Consider the following 16,059-nt stretch of genomic DNA (forward strand, 5'->3'; position numbering starts at 1 on the left):
AAACGAGCACTAGCAGGCTCTCGAATAAGCTTCCCGTCATCCAAACTACTCGATCGACCAATATACCCATTCGATCGAGCAGTTTCCTCATCAATGTCAGTCGATCGAGTAAAATTTCCCCTCGATCGATCAACTCCACTTTGCTCATCACTCGATCGAGTAGAAAAACTACTCGATCGACCATTGCCAATTCCTTGATCACTCGATCGAGTGGTATTTTCACTCGATCGACCAGTTTCGTCCCTAGATTTGCTCGATCGACCACCTGAAACCAGTCGATCGAGCACTTGCTTTGCCGTGAGCTCATTTTCTTCGCCAGAATACTGTTCACCATCAGTTACAGCTCTCCTCGGGTCTGATTTCTGCATTTTCGGTCCCTCATATGAACGACCGCTTCTCAGATTGATGAAATTTACCGTCTCATGTGGATTTTTCTCATTTTGAGTCGGTAATTGACCCTGCTTTCTTGTGGACTTATTAGTGGCTAATTGGGCAACTTGAGTTTCAAGTGCCTTTATGGACGCATCTTTCTGTTGATCACTCAATTGCCACTGCTTCGTGAAGGCTTGCAATATAGACTTAAGTTCACCAATTTCACTCACCCCACCGGAAGATGATGCACCATGGTTAGGAGGAGTAAAAGAAGGGGGCTTTTGAAAGCCTTGTTGATTCTTGTGTGGAGGGACATAAGGCTGCTGCTGGTGCGGAGGAGGAATAGGATTGAGCACATTCTGACTAGTCCACCTCAGATTGGGATGGACTGCTCCTTGATTATTGTAGTAGGAACCCCCTCATTGCCTATATTGCTGAAAGGCAAGGACTTGTTCCTTCTCTACAAGACATCCAACAGCAGAGTGGCCATCATTACCTCCACATCTCTCACAAGAAACGGTCTCTCCCCTAGTAAGAACATGGACCGTCTGAGGCTCCCCAGCAGCTTGTAATTCCAACTTGTCGAACCTAGCATTCATGGTCTCTAGCTGAGCCAAAACCTGCTTATCGACTGCATGAACTGTTCTAATCCCATCCCTCGGGTTACCATATTCAGCATTGTGATTAGCCATTTCTTCAATAAGAGACCACCCCTTATCATCATCGGTGTTCTCCTGGAATCTCCCACTAGATGCCGCATCAAGTATGGCCCTGTGGTCATCATACAGCCCATTGTAGAATTGATTAGCTAGGAACCATGGGTCAAAACCGTGGTGAGGAATAGACCTCACCAACTTCTTGAATCGTGTCCATGCTTCATAGAAACTTTCATCGGGAGCCTGTCTGAAACTAGTAATCTTGGCCCTCAGCAAATTGGTGCGTTGTGGAGGGAATTATCTCTTGTAAAATGCAAGAGCAAGAGACTCCCAATCTGTAACCCCAGCAGCTGTGCGGTCCAAGTCAGTCAGCCACTCCCTGGCTGAATCAGCTAAAGAGAAAGGAAATAGAACTTCCTTAATCTTGTCTTGAGTTACCCCCTTAGTGGCGGGGATAGTAGAACAGTAATCGGTAAAGGTCTCCATATGCTTCCTCGGATCTTCACCAGCCACACCTCTATAAATGTTTCTCTCCACCAAATTGATATAAGAAGGACGGATATCAAAGGTGTTCCCATCCTCAGTCTGGAGATTGAAACCTTTGGGAATAGAAGAGGCTTTAGGCACTGAATGACTAGAAAGTTTAGGCATCTTTACTGTAGAAATCGGACTGTCTTCCGTGAAAAGAAAATGATCAAGCTCTGGCTCAAAAGTACTCAAGTCTTCCTTTCGTGATTTCCTTATCAGACGGAGTCTATGCCTGAATAATCTCTCCGGCCCTGAATCAGCTGAAACTAATTCACACCTGTCTGACCTGGGCATAAACAACACTGAAGGAAATGAATAAGAACTGCCTCAAGGAATAAAATTCCCTGAGACGGAAAAATAAACGGAACGAAAAACAAATAGGGCAATTGCCTCCCCGGCAACGGCGCCAAAATTTGACACGTCTGTCGTATACCTGTCAAAAATAAACTAACTCAACTAACTATATAGCTAGGGAAGTCAGGTCGATCTCCACAGGGAGGCAAGATATTTGTAGAAGTCCGTCTATTTGGTCAAAAATGGGGAGGGGGGGTTGTTGATTTGTTATCTAAACTACGAGTTTTAAAGGAAGAGGAATAAAGGGCAAGAGCAGTAAAGGCAGGAAATGAGGATAAAAACTATCAGATAGAGAGGGACATGTCAGGATTTCGGTTCACTACGGTAGTCTAGTGACTGTTTGTAAATGACTCGAGGCAATTAATGTAAGAGGATGTTGAAAGGTCCTCTCGGTCCACTTTCTATCCTAAAATACCGCTAACTTAACTTTCATTCTCGTCGGGGGTAGTCTTGTTTATAGCAGGCCTGTTTAGTCCAATCTTTCGATCTAGGATTAATTTTAGCCAGATTAAAGGTTAACTTAGAAGTGTGCACTCAACTAAGTCGAATAAATACAATTAAATTGCTATGATGACAGAGCCTTGTAATCAATTCGTCTAATTCATTTACTACATCGTCACTTTCCTACCGCATATCCCCTAATCCTAACATGAAAGGGTTTTAGCTACTCATATCACTAATTAAAGTAACAGCAGATAAAATTCCAGCAGTAAACATAATGAAATAAATAATAAATTGCATAAAGAGAAATTAGGGCAAGGGAAATAAATAGAGTAAACGAGAAATTAAGCAAACAATTATTGATTATTATAAAGATGAGAGGAAGGAATTACAATCGAGCGAATTCCGGCGTAAAGAACAAAATCCAGGCAAGAATAATCCCAAAAGTAAGGTTACAGTGGAGAGAAATAAGCAACGTAACAAGTTTACAGTAGAAAGTTTAGATGATGAAAAGATAGATAAAAGATGCTAATTAACCTAGTTAACGTAGGTTTAAATAGAAAAGTAGATGAGTTTTGCGAAATAAATCATCACACGGGCTGTTTAAAGCCCATAAATAGCGAAACCACTCGATCGAGTGGTTGGATTAAAACCACTCGATCGAGCAAACACCTTAGCAAAACTACTCGATCGAGTAGAAAGTTACTCGATCGAGTAACTAGCCTTTCTGCAAGATAAGGATCGAGTGGAAAACCACTCGATCGACCACCAGAGGACGTAGAAACCACTCGATCGAGTGGTAAAACAGCTTGATCGAGTTCTTTAACTTCAAATATGCTCAAGTCCGTCACCGAATGCCTCGTAATTCGTGCCATGACGCTTCCAAATGCAGTATCTCACGCTGGGACAACCCCGTCTCCTCTAAATGCATGCAAAAAGGACAAAGAAGAGTATGATTCCACTACTTTCGCGTTCATTTCTACAAAATGGACAAAACGAACCAAAGTAGCCAATTCGGGGCAGAATACCATAGAAACAGTATAAAAATGCATCGAAATACGTGCTAAAATAGGCTAAAAAGACTATATAAAAAGCACGTATCACTTATAGTTTTGAAAACTCTTCATAAATATTTTTGAAAGTATTTTGATTTTGGATTTCTGCAAATGATTTGGTATTTTGACCTTATCTTTGATTTGGAGTGTGATGTTCTTGAATGCGCAACGAGAGCACATTCGTTCCTTTGATGAGAATCGGGTTCGGTTGGAAATTTCTACCTAAAACTGTTGAAAGAATTTTAGTTTTTACAATAAGTAACCTTTTGATGTTTTAGTTACAAATTTCAAAGAGTCAAGTTCTATTTTTATAACCTTTCATTTCTACTTTCAAGTTTCGAGGACGAAACTTTTTAAAAGATGGGGTGATTGTAACACCCATGAATTTCTCATTTTGACATTTAAAATTTATTTAACCGTTTAATTACTTTATTTTATATTTTATAATTATTTAATTTAATTAATTTATTTTAAACTCGAGTTTTATAAAAGTAATATTTTAAGGCTTAATTTATATGAAAATACGTATTTTAGTCGGATAGTAATGACAATGACAATAATAAAAGTTTTCCGTCTTAAGTTAATATAGACTTGAGTCATATTTCCGTCTAGCGAAAGACCGTCACATTTCCACTTGTTATACTAATCTATTCTCGCTCTATCCCGTATCGACAACTCAGTGCTCAAATTCATCACCCAACTAATATAATAAATTGTTTTTTTTACCTCTCACACTTTATTCTTTTTCTTTTGTTGTTGTTGACCAACCCCCTTCCCATGACTTCCCTTCCTTTTACGCCTTACCTGTCACAGCAACAAACCAAATTTTCAGACAGAGCTTTGTAAACGCCATTTTCGTCTACTTAAAACCAAGATTTCCTCTTCAATTCTCAACCATTCCTCTTTATTTTTGTACAATTCTCCTCCTTATTTCCTCCTTCATCTTTCAAGGTAATAAAGTCTCATTTTTGTGATGGTTTCATTTTGCGCCGTCTTATAAAAGTTTCGTCTTTTAGCCTCTTTATCCCGTTTTCTTGCTCTTTAATGAAGGATTTGAAGACCCGGAGTAAGACTCAAGCTTTGGGGACCGTTTATTCGAAGAATAAGGAACGTTTAAGGTAACGGTGATAGGTTACTCGATAAAATGTCGAGATTCCGTCTTAGGTGTCGTTTTATATGCCCTTGTTTGATAAAGTTTGGTCCTTTATACTTTTATCACTTGTTTGCTTAAATTTATCGTGTTAAATTCCGTCTTAAACTTTGTCTCATTGGTGTCGGAATATAGCTCAATTGAGTCCTTTTACCCTCTGGTACGTTGCAGGTAATTATATTGATACATAAGCTTAAAAGGACTTCGACAGTCAGTAGCTATTTGCGGTTGAAAAATCCTACAACTAATCATGATTTTTGTTATTGGTAAAAGACGTAAAGCAATTGTTGGTTTTTAAAAGATCCAGTCATTGCAGATTATATAAATTTGCATTTAGTGTAGCAATGACCATAGTTTCGGGTTGTATCAAAAAAATGCAAGTAGCCCTTTTGGACTTTGTTAAAACGTGAATAAAAGGGGGTTGTGAGACGGTTTTGTGTTCGTTTTTGGTCTATGTTTGGTTGATGGTCGAGCCAACTTTCGTATTTCCGTCTCAAGTGCATATCCATGTATGAATTGGGTCATTTGTATGGGAAATATTTCTTCTTTTGTATGCTTAAAAACTCGTCTTAAGATGGGTTCAAACTGTTGCTTTTGTCGAATAAGGGGGTTGTGTCGAGTCATGTTTGGGGCTGTTTTTAGACGGGTTTCTTGCTTGGGTTTGAGCCAATTTGTTTACGTATGTCTCAAGTGTATATCCAAGTATGATATGGGTCCTTTGTATGGTTAATTCCCGTCTTGCAACATGCTTAAATACTTGTCTTAAGACGGCTTCATAAATTGTTTAAACTGTGTATATGGGCTGTATAGCCGTGTATTAGGCTACTGTCCAGGGTTTTTTTTCTTGTTGGTTTAAGTGAAATTGTTAATTTCCGTCTTGAGTACATACCCATGAACGAATTCACTTACTTGTATGGGGAAAATACCGTCTTACATGAACTCAGGAAAATGCGATATTTATATAATGATGGTGGAGAAAATGATTCGGTCAGAAGGAACTTAAACTAAATAGTCCATAGAATCTCTTATTGTTATTGGATTTGGCTCAATGATGCCTTTTGCTTTGACCAATTCAATCACTTTGGAGTTTCAGCAATTCTACAAGTTCAACTCTTTTCACTACTTTAGTGCTTTTGAACCCATTCAAATGATCGTTGCTGTGTTTTTGCGGCTTCATTAATTAATTAGTGAACACATTAGGCAGACATGATTTAAAATCCGTCTTAGAGTGACCATGCCATTGCTTGTTTTGGGCTGATTTGGGCAGGAATTATGGTTACACCTCTGTTTTGGCATGTACTTATTCTAATCCATTCATACCTCCTAGATACGTGGAACATAAGTGGAATGCTATAGCTAAAGGCATCTTAGGTGGTCATGTATGCATTGATTTCATACTGCTAAATATCGTTTATTTATATATTTTCCTCTCATGATTTATAATTGTGAAATTCCGTTATTTAATTATTTTTCCGTCTTAACTTTGGTCCCAAAATGGGTGCTTTTGGCGCCAAGTTTAGTTTATTCGAATTGTTTAATTTTCGTCTCGTGTTTTATATAACGTGATTCGTTAAATATCGTTCTTTTACATGTTTATTTTGTTGGACTCATTTGTTTTGTTTGTTGGGCTCAATTGATTTCAATTGTTGGGCTTTATGTGAGTAAATGGTTGGACTTCTTATAACTAAACTTTTGGGCTGTACTTGATTAAGTGTTTGGGCTTATTGTATGCCACTTATCGGATTTTATATAAAGCTTATGTTGGGCTTCACATGATTATGAGGTTAGGTCTAATAGGTTCCATTTAATGGGCCATGTATAGTTTGTGTTTTGGGCTCGTAAATGAGTCACTTAAGTTGGTCACATTTTATCTCGTAAATTATTCATTATCGCTTGTTATATTTTATTTAACCGGCATGTTAAATTATGAAGTGGAATATTTATTAATATAATACAAGTATGAGATATTTATTATAAATAGTTACTTGTAGTGAGTCGTATTCTTAATAATGTCTAGTATTGTTCGGTTGTGAGAGTCTTGGTTCTACAGGATACTAGGGGTGAGCCTGAGGCCCTCTAGTTACGGTATGAACGCCGGGAGTGATGTTCCCATCCGTACTTATGGTGATGCAGGCCATAAGTATGAATGTGACATTGATCATCCTGTCCCTGAGTCACGGTCCTATCGGATTCTAGGGGTGAGCCATAGGCCCTCTAGTTGCGATAAGGTCGTCGGGATTGATGTTCCCATCCGTACTTATGGTGAGATGCAACCCATAAGTATGAATGTGACATTAATAATCCCGTTCTATGTGCTTGTTTGTTATGCTTGTTTGTTGTATTTGGCCCTGTTTTAAAGGTAACCGCTAAGCCAGATACTTGTTTATTGTACCTCAGGCATGTTTTAAAGGTAACCTCTGAGTCGGGTACTTGTTTGTAGTATTTGGACATGTTTTAAAGGTAAATCACGAGCCGGATACTTTATATGTTGTGTCTCGGACATGTTTTAAAGGTAACCTATGAGTCGGACACTTGTTTGTAGTATTTGGACATGTTTTAAGGGTAACCGCTGAGCCAGATATTTTATGTGTTGTGCCTCGGATATGTTTTAAAGGTAACCTCTGAGTCGGGCACTTGTTTGTAGTATTTGGACATGTTTTAAAGGTAACCGCTGAGCCGGATACTTTAGAGGTCGTGCCTTGGACATGTTTTAAAGGTAACCGTTGAGCCAAGTTACTTAAGGACTTGTGTCTCGGACATGCTTTAAAGGTAGCCTCTGAGCCGGATGCTTTGCTTATTATGTGATGTTAGTAGTCTCATTTCGTGTATTGTATGTTATTTGGCATTCAAAGTTCATGGCTAAGGTTTCCATTCACATGTTTCATGATGTTAGTCTTGTTTATCCGTGACCTATGATATTCTATCGTGTTTTGAATGTTAGTCTCATGTTTCAATACTTGAATCAAATGTTTATATTCATGATGTTCTAATATGTTCTTGTTTATCTGTGTTTCGACATTTTGTGGCTGGGAGAACTTTGAGTTACTCCCCACTGACTGTGGCGTTCATGTTTACATGAATGACAGGTTGTGAAGATGCTTACGTGGGGAAGACGTGTGGGCTAGCGAGAACTAAACCTTGGACTAGTAGTTGGTTTATTAGGATTGCTTAGACTCACCTTTTATCTTTTGTCATTCGAGGGATATATTTTCCCTCACCTTTGACTATCGTGTTTGTATAATTTAATCTTTATTTCTGCATTCTTTATTTCTCTTTTAGACTTTTTTTTTATGAACCCGCGCTTTATAAACTTTAAAAGTTTTAAAAATTTCCTAAAATTCCGCATTTTATAAGTTATATTTTCCGCATTATTGCGGGGGTTCACATATAATACACGATTTTTCGAGATTCCAGGGTCCCGGAACAAATCTCTTCGGAAATCACGTAGAAAGTTCCTTGGGTCAAATAATGCGGCCACGCAAAATGTGAGTAGCAACGGAAGACATTTGGGGGTGCCGGTATGCCATAAACCAACATTCGTCGAACCTTGAATAATCGGGAAAAATGGATTAATGCTCGTTTAATGCTCGTTATTTGAGGCTGAATCGAATAGGTTAACTCCTGAAATGACCTTTGATGCGTGATTGCAAAACCGGGAGAAAAAGAAACAGGGTCCGGCACAACCTCCCGAACGGCTCAAATTGAAGTGTTATAATACACGGTTTTTCGGGATTCTAGGGTCCTGGATCAAAATTCTCCGGAAATCACATTAAAAGTTCCTCGGGTCAGATAAAGCGGCCACGCAAAATTTGAGTAGCAACGGAAGACATTTGAAGGTGGCGATATACCATAAACCAGCATTCGTCGAAACTCGGATAATCGTGAAAAATGGATTAATGTGTTAGAAATAATTAATCTCATTAATTTACATATTCATATATGAAACAATTTATTTAGTCATAAAATAAATTTTAGATCTTATGCATGCAATCATGAACAAAAGTAGAGAAGAAATCATTGTTCTTACTATAAGATTTCGGTCTTATGGGCACCAACAAGATCTTCTTCTTGTTAGTTCTTGAGCTTTTCAATAATGGATGAACATTCATGACTTCAAAATAGAAGCCCTCCAATAAGTAGCACCCAAGATTATCCCAAAATCCCACAAACTAACATGTACTAGATATTTTTAATGTGGTTTACCTTAAAATCGGTTACTAATACTCATATACTACTAATAGTATTATTAGTGATTTATTTGTACAAATTAGATTCATAAAAATGATTTTTATGAAGAACAAGAGAGAGAATGTATTATTTTTCATAAAACATAAGAAGAATGAATCAAATTAAGAAAAATCTCTCAATTTTCTGTGTAAAACCGGTGGGTTAGAGGGCTTAAGGACCCTTTTCCTTTTTCCTTTTTGTCTTCAAAAGACTAATTTGTGTAAGACTTTGTCATGGTCAAGTCACTATCAAGTGTCATAGACAAATGAATAAGACAAATGAATAAGACAAAGCTTCTAACATTGCCCACCAATTTTCGGTTTATCATTGTGTAATATGGAGTCCATTTTATTTTTTGTCAATTATAATGATTGTATGTCATGTGACATGTGACATGTCTTATGTCATGTTTTAATTTAAAATGCATATTTAACAAATTAAATATCATTTACAAATTAAATAAATCACATTTAACAAATTGACTAGTAATTCAAAATTACTTTCACATAAAATGGTCATTTAATTACTAGTTAGTATAATTCACAACATTTTATAATTATAACTAACTGATTAATTTTAGTAATATAACTTCTTAAATTACTAAATAAAATCTTATTTAATCACATTATAGTAAGATGTCATTTTTTCTCTTATGATAATAATTTATTCAATTTTAAGGAATTAATTAATCTGTATCGACATACAAATAATTAACCTTTTTCAATTAAGGGAATCGTCCTTTAGGTGTGACCTCAAGGGATCAAATGATCACCACCGTCGCACTCTACTTGAGTAATGTCAAACTCTAGCTTGACCAATCATTACCGATATGTGTGGACCAGTTGACTATATATGTAATGTATCATCCCTTTCGTATTCTTGATATGAGATTTAAATATGTGATCAATATGATCGACAATTGTGATCGCATTATTGTCGGAGGACATATATTCCAACATAATGCTCGTTTAATGCTCGTTATTTGAGGCTGAATCGAATAGGTTAACTCCTGAAATGACCTCGGACGCGTGATTGAAAAACGGGAGAAAAAGAAACAGGGTCCGGTACAACCTCCCGAACGGCTCAAATTGAAGTGTATAATACACAGTTTTTCGGGATTCCGGAGTCCCGGAACAAAATTCTCCGGAAATCACATAGAAAGTTTCTCGGGTCAGATAAAGCGGCCACGCAAAATTTGAGTAGCAACGGAAGACATTTGGGGGTGCCGATATGCAATAAACCAGCATTCGTCGAACCTCGGATAATTGTGAAAAATGGATTAATGCTCGTTGAATGCTCGTTATTTGAGGCTGAATCGAATAGGTTAACTCCTGAAATGACCTTGGACGCGTGATTGAAAAACCGGGAGAAAAAGAAACAGGGTACGGTACACCTCCCAAACGGCTTAAATTGAAGTGTAATACACGGTTTTTCAGATTCGGGGTCCGGAACAAAATTCTCCGGAAATCACATAGAAAGTTCCTCGGGTCGATAAAGCGCCACGCAAAATTTGAGTAGCAACAGAAGACATTTGGGGATGGCGATATGCCATAAACCAACATTCGTCGAACCTCGGATAATCGTGAAAAATGGATTAATGCTCGTTTAATGCTCGTTATTTGATTTGAATCGAATAGGTTAACTCTGAAATGACCTCGGACGCGTGATAGAAAAACAAGGAGAAAAAGAAACAGGGGCATGTACGCCCTCCCGAACGGCTCAAATTGAAGTGTAATACACGGTTTTCGGGATTCCGGGGTCTCGGAACAAAATTCTCCGGAAATCACATAGAAAGTTCCTCGGGTCGGATAAAGATAAAGCGGCTGCACAAAATTTGAGTAGCAACGGAAGACATTTGAGGGTAACGGTATGCCACAAACCAAAGACTCGTCGAAACTAGGATAATCGTGAAAAATGGATTAATGCCCGTTATTTGAGGCTGAATCGAATAGGTTAACCACGAAATGACCTCGGACGCGTAATTGAAAACCGGGAGAAAAAGAATTATGGTCCGATGACGCTCTCCCGAATGGCTCAAATTGAAGTGTATAATACACGATTTTTCGGGATTCCAGGGTTCTGGAACAAAATTCTCCGGAAATCACATAAAAAGTGCCTCGATTCAGATAAAGCGGGCACGCAAAATTTGAGTAGCAACGGAAGACATTTGGGGGTCCCGGTATGCCATAAACCGATTCATTCGTCGAACCTCGGATAATCGTGAAAAATGGATTAATGCTCGTTATTTGAATTTGAATCGAATAGGTTAACTCCTGAAATGACCTCGGACGCGTGATTGAAAAACCGGGAGAAAAAGAATTATGGTCCGGTACGCTCTCCCGAATGGCTCAAATTGAAGTGTATAATACACGGTTTTCGGGATTCGGGGTTGGAACAAAATTCTCCGGAAATCACATAAAAAGTGCCTCGATTCAGATAAAGCGGGCACGCAAAATTTGAGTAGCAACGGAAGACATTTGGGGGTGCCGGTATGCCATAAACCAGCATTCGTCGAACCTCGGATAATCGTGAAAAATGGATTAATGCTCGTTATTTGAGGCTGAATCGAATAGGTTAACTCCTGAAATGACCTCGGACGCGTGATTGAAAAACCTGGAGAAAAAGAATTATGGTCCGGTACGATCTCCCGAATGGCTCAAACTGAAGTGTATAATACACGGTTTTTCGGGATTCCAGGGTTCCGGAACAAAATTCTCCGGAAATCACACAAAAAGTTCCTCGATTCAGATAAAGCGGGCACGCAAAATTTGAGTAGCAACGGAAGACATTTGGGGGTGCCGGTATGCCATAAACCAGCATTCGTCGAACCTCGGATAATCGTGAAAAATGGATTAATGCTCGTTATTTGAGGCTGAAGCGAATAGGTTAACTCCTGAAATGACTTCGGACGCGTGATTGAAAAACCGGGAGAAAAAGAATTATGGTCCGGTACGATCTCGCGAATGGCTCAAATTGAAGTGTATAATACACGGTTTTTCGGGATTCCAGGGTTCTGGAAAAAAATTCTCCAGAAATCACATAAAAAGTGCCTCGATTCAGATAAAGCGGGCACGCAAAATTTGAGTAGCAACGGAAGACATTTGGGGGTGCCGGTATGCCATAAACCAGCATTCGTAGAACCTCGGATAATCGTGAAAAATGGATTAATGCTCGTTATTTGAGGCTGAATCGAATAGGCTAACTCCTGAAATGACCTCGAACGCGTGATTGAAAAACCGGGAGAACAAGAATTATGGTCCGGTACGATCTCCCGAATGGCTCAAATTGAAGTGTATAATACACGGTTTTTCGGGATTCCAGGGTTCCGGAACAAAATTCTCCGGAAATCACATAAAAAGTTCCTCGATTCAGATAAAGCGGGCACGCAAAATTTGAGTAGCAACGGAAGACATTTGGGGGTGCCGGTATGCCATAAACCAGCATTCGTCGAACCTCGGATAATCGTGAAAAATGGATTAATGCTCGTTATTTGAGGCTGAATCGAATTGGTTAACTCCTGAAATGACCTCGGACGCGTGATTGAAAAACCGGGAGAAAAAGAATTATGGTCCGGTACGATCTCCCGAATGGCTCAAATTGAAGTGTAATACACGGTTTTTCGGGATTCCACGGTTCCGGAACAAAATTCTCCGGAAATCACATAAAAAGTTCCTCGATTCAGATAAAGCGGGCACGCAAAGTTTGAGTCGCAACGGAAGACATTTGGGGGTGCCGGTATGCCATAAACCAGCATTCGTCGAACCTCGGATAATCGTGAAAAATGGATTAATGCTCGTTGAATGCTCGTTATTTGAGGCTGAATCGAATAGGTTAACTCCTGAAATGACCTTGGACGCGTGATTGAAAAACTGGGAGAAAAAGAAACATGGTCCAGTACGACCTCCCGAACGGCTCAAATTGAAGTGTATAATACACGTTTTCGGGATTCCGGAGTCCCGGAATAAAATTCTCCGGAAATCACATAGAAAGTTTCTCGGGTCATATAAAGCGGCCACGCCAAATTTGAGTAGCAACGGAAGACATTTGGGGGTGCCGGTATGCCATAAACCAGCATTCGTCGAACCTCGGATAATCGTGAAAAATTGATTAATGCTCGTTGAATGCTCGTTATTTGAGGCTGAATCGAATAGGTTAACTCCTGAAATTATCTTGGACGCGTGATTGAAAAACCGGGAGAAAAATAAACAGGGTACGGTACGACCTCCCGAACGGCTTAAATTGAAGTGTAATACACGGTTTTCGGGATTCCAGGGTCCCGGAACAAAATTCTCCGGAAATCACATGGAAAATTCCTCGGGTCAGATAAAGCGGCCACGCAAAATTTGAGCAGCAACGGAAGACATTTGGGAGTGTCGGTAAGCCATAAACTAGCACTCGTCGAACCTCGGATAATCGTTAAAAAGGGATTAATGCTCGTTTAATGCTTGTTATTTCAGGCTGAATCGAATAGGTTAACTCCTGAAATGACCCCGGACGCGTGATTGAAAAACCGGGAGAAAAAGAAACAGGGGCGGTACGACCTCCTGAACGACTCAAATTGAATTGTAATACACGATTTTTCGGGATTCCAGGGTCCCGGAACAAAATTCTCTGGAAATCACATAGAAAGTTCCTCGAGTCAGATAAAGCGGCTACGCAAAATTTGAGTAGCAATGGAAGACATTTGAGGGTGCCGCTATGCCACAAACCAGCACTCGTCGAAACTCGGATAATCGTGAAAAATGGATTAATGCTCGTTATTTGAGGCTGAATCGAATAGGTTAACTCCTGAAATGACGTCGGACGCGTGATTGAAAAACCGGGAGAAAAATAATTAGGGTCCGGCACGACGTCCCGAACGGTTCAAATTGAAGTGTATAATACATGGTTTTTCAGGATTCCAGGGTTCCGAAACAAAATTCTCCGGAAATCATATAGAAAGTGTTAGGTTTATTTAGCTCTTATTAGACTCCTCTAATAATGAACTAATTAACTTCTTAATTATTTATTCTTTAGATCTAGTGCTTGCATAACAAAATGAAAGATTTATAAGAAAAACAATGTCCCTTACATTGTAGGTTGGTTCGAAATATTGGGCACAAGTAAGGTCACCTTCCTTCACTTGTTCTTGAGCTTAATATGATGGATGATCCTCCAAGATCCCAAGTATAGAAATCCTTCTTAGATTGCACCCAATTTTTACCCTTAAACTAGTATACTAATTAACTAGATTATTATACTAGTGCCCTTAAAAGGATTTTAATATTATTACTATTACTACACTAGTAATCTTATTGTGATATTAGAATGCATGAACAAATGCTTGTGAATCTCAAAAACTTGTTTGAGAAAACTAGAGAGAAGGATGAGCAAACTTTTGCATGTAGATATGAATGAATATGAGTAGTGGTCTAAAAATGAGAACAAAAGTTCTCTTAAAGAGGAGGTGTGGCCGGGTAGGGTGTGTCCAAAAGGGCATCTTACTTTCCTCTTTTTTTCTTCACAAGAATAGGATGTGTAAGATGTGTAAGAATAGGTCTAAGGCTAGTTGTAGGTAGACATCATACCATTTTATTAACTAAAATAAAACAACCAAAAACCCACTAACACACCCTCCATTTCGGTCCAAACACTTAAAATGGACTACCATTTATTTTGTCAATTTGTCATTTGTCACACAATATGTCACATGTAGTCTTTTACATGTTATTAATTAACTTAATGCATATTTATCACATAAATATCATTTTTCAAATTGATTAAATTACATACAACAAATTGACTAGTGATACTTGATCACATAAATAAAATGGGTCATAAAATTATAATTCACAACATCTTGTAATTATAATTAACCATTCATTCTTATCTCTATTGTTTCTCAAATAATAAGAAATTTTAGTAATAAAGCATTTTTATTACCAAAATAAATCTTATTTAATCCCATTATAATAAGATACGAATATTATCTATCACAAGTAAATTGTTCAATTTTAAGGAATTGATTACCTTGTATCGTCATACAATTAATCAATTTATCCATTAAAGGAATTGTCCTTTAGGTGTGACCTTAAGGGATCAACTGACCACCACCGTCACACGACAGTAACATCAAACTCTAGTCAGCCAATCATTACCCATTAACGACGATCAGTTGATTATATAATAAATCATCCCTCACGTATTCTTAATATGAGATTTAATTATGATATTAAATCATGTGATCGCACTATTGTTGAGGACACATTTTCCAACAATCTCCCACTTGTCCGAGACAAGTGTGCGTCACCAATTCTCTTGTCCTATTACAATCTCCCACTCAATGCAAGGTATCTTGCAGGTCGTACTTACATTTGATCATATCTTGAGTGGTTTCCTCAATCTGGAGAGTAACTGTCTGACCGGAATTATCTACCATAGATACCTTCCGAGCGTGGCCATGCATTTCCAGTTAACTACTCCTCGAGTGGGCTTGAGATTTTAAACAACCCTGACAAGGGGTGGACAATTCCTATCGCACTATTCCCTTTGTTCAGCCACAGTTCATCATAATCCAAAATATACCCAGTTTGTCCTCATTTTCGAAATCGTAGAGTATAAATCAAAGCTAATCAGAAATTTGTGCTAACTTGGGTGAATAGTCTCTAGTCAAAAGAATTGACTCATAAGAATACTATAGTAGCTTTTGCCACGACCAGGCTTTATGAATTACCAGAACTCTATACGCGGTCCTTTGCCCGACAGTGTCCCATACTGATCTGCCTATGTGATCGACTAGTCATCCCATATGACTCTATGGCACTTGAACTTGCCATCAATTGCATCACACTCTAGTCACTTCGAGACGTCACCTCATATAAGTAACTAGGGGCGAATACCATGTCAATCCAGTTCACTTTAACGGGGTTCAATTTGTCTCTACAACCCATTCGGATACGACAAGGTAGCGGGTGAGTTTAATGAAACTCAAACGATAAATGCGATTATCACATATGAATAGCCAACAAACTATTACAACTTCATATCTTATAATCTTTAGTGTATTATTAACACTAGTTTAGATGCAATAAAAGCTTGGAAAGTGAATATACCCTATATCCATATATTCCAACTTTTCAATTGCTATTTCCTTCCATTCAATGTCATCTCCAATGACATGAATTTATCTAAGTATATGTCTAGACTTTTTACTAGACTGGGGCTCTTTAACTTGAAAGATGCTCCCACTGTTATCGCATAACTTGCGACAAAATCATTTGTAGAGGGATTCACCCTT

General features: G+C 38.4%; 1 non-coding gene across 1 annotated transcript; it reads left to right on the top strand.

The window, feature by feature from the left end:
• Positions 1 to 1,197: 1,197 nt before the first annotated feature.
• Positions 1,198 to 1,304, top strand: LOC141588855 (small nucleolar RNA R71). Its single transcript, XR_012519824.1, has one exon. It is a non-coding gene; the product is annotated as a small nucleolar RNA R71 (small nucleolar RNA).
• The last annotated feature ends 14,755 nt before the right edge of the window (positions 1,305 to 16,059 follow it).

Source organism: Silene latifolia, chromosome 6 (genome assembly GCF_048544455.1).
Source record: "Silene latifolia isolate original U9 population chromosome 6, ASM4854445v1, whole genome shotgun sequence".
Taxonomy (NCBI): Eukaryota; Viridiplantae; Streptophyta; class Magnoliopsida; order Caryophyllales; family Caryophyllaceae; genus Silene; species Silene latifolia.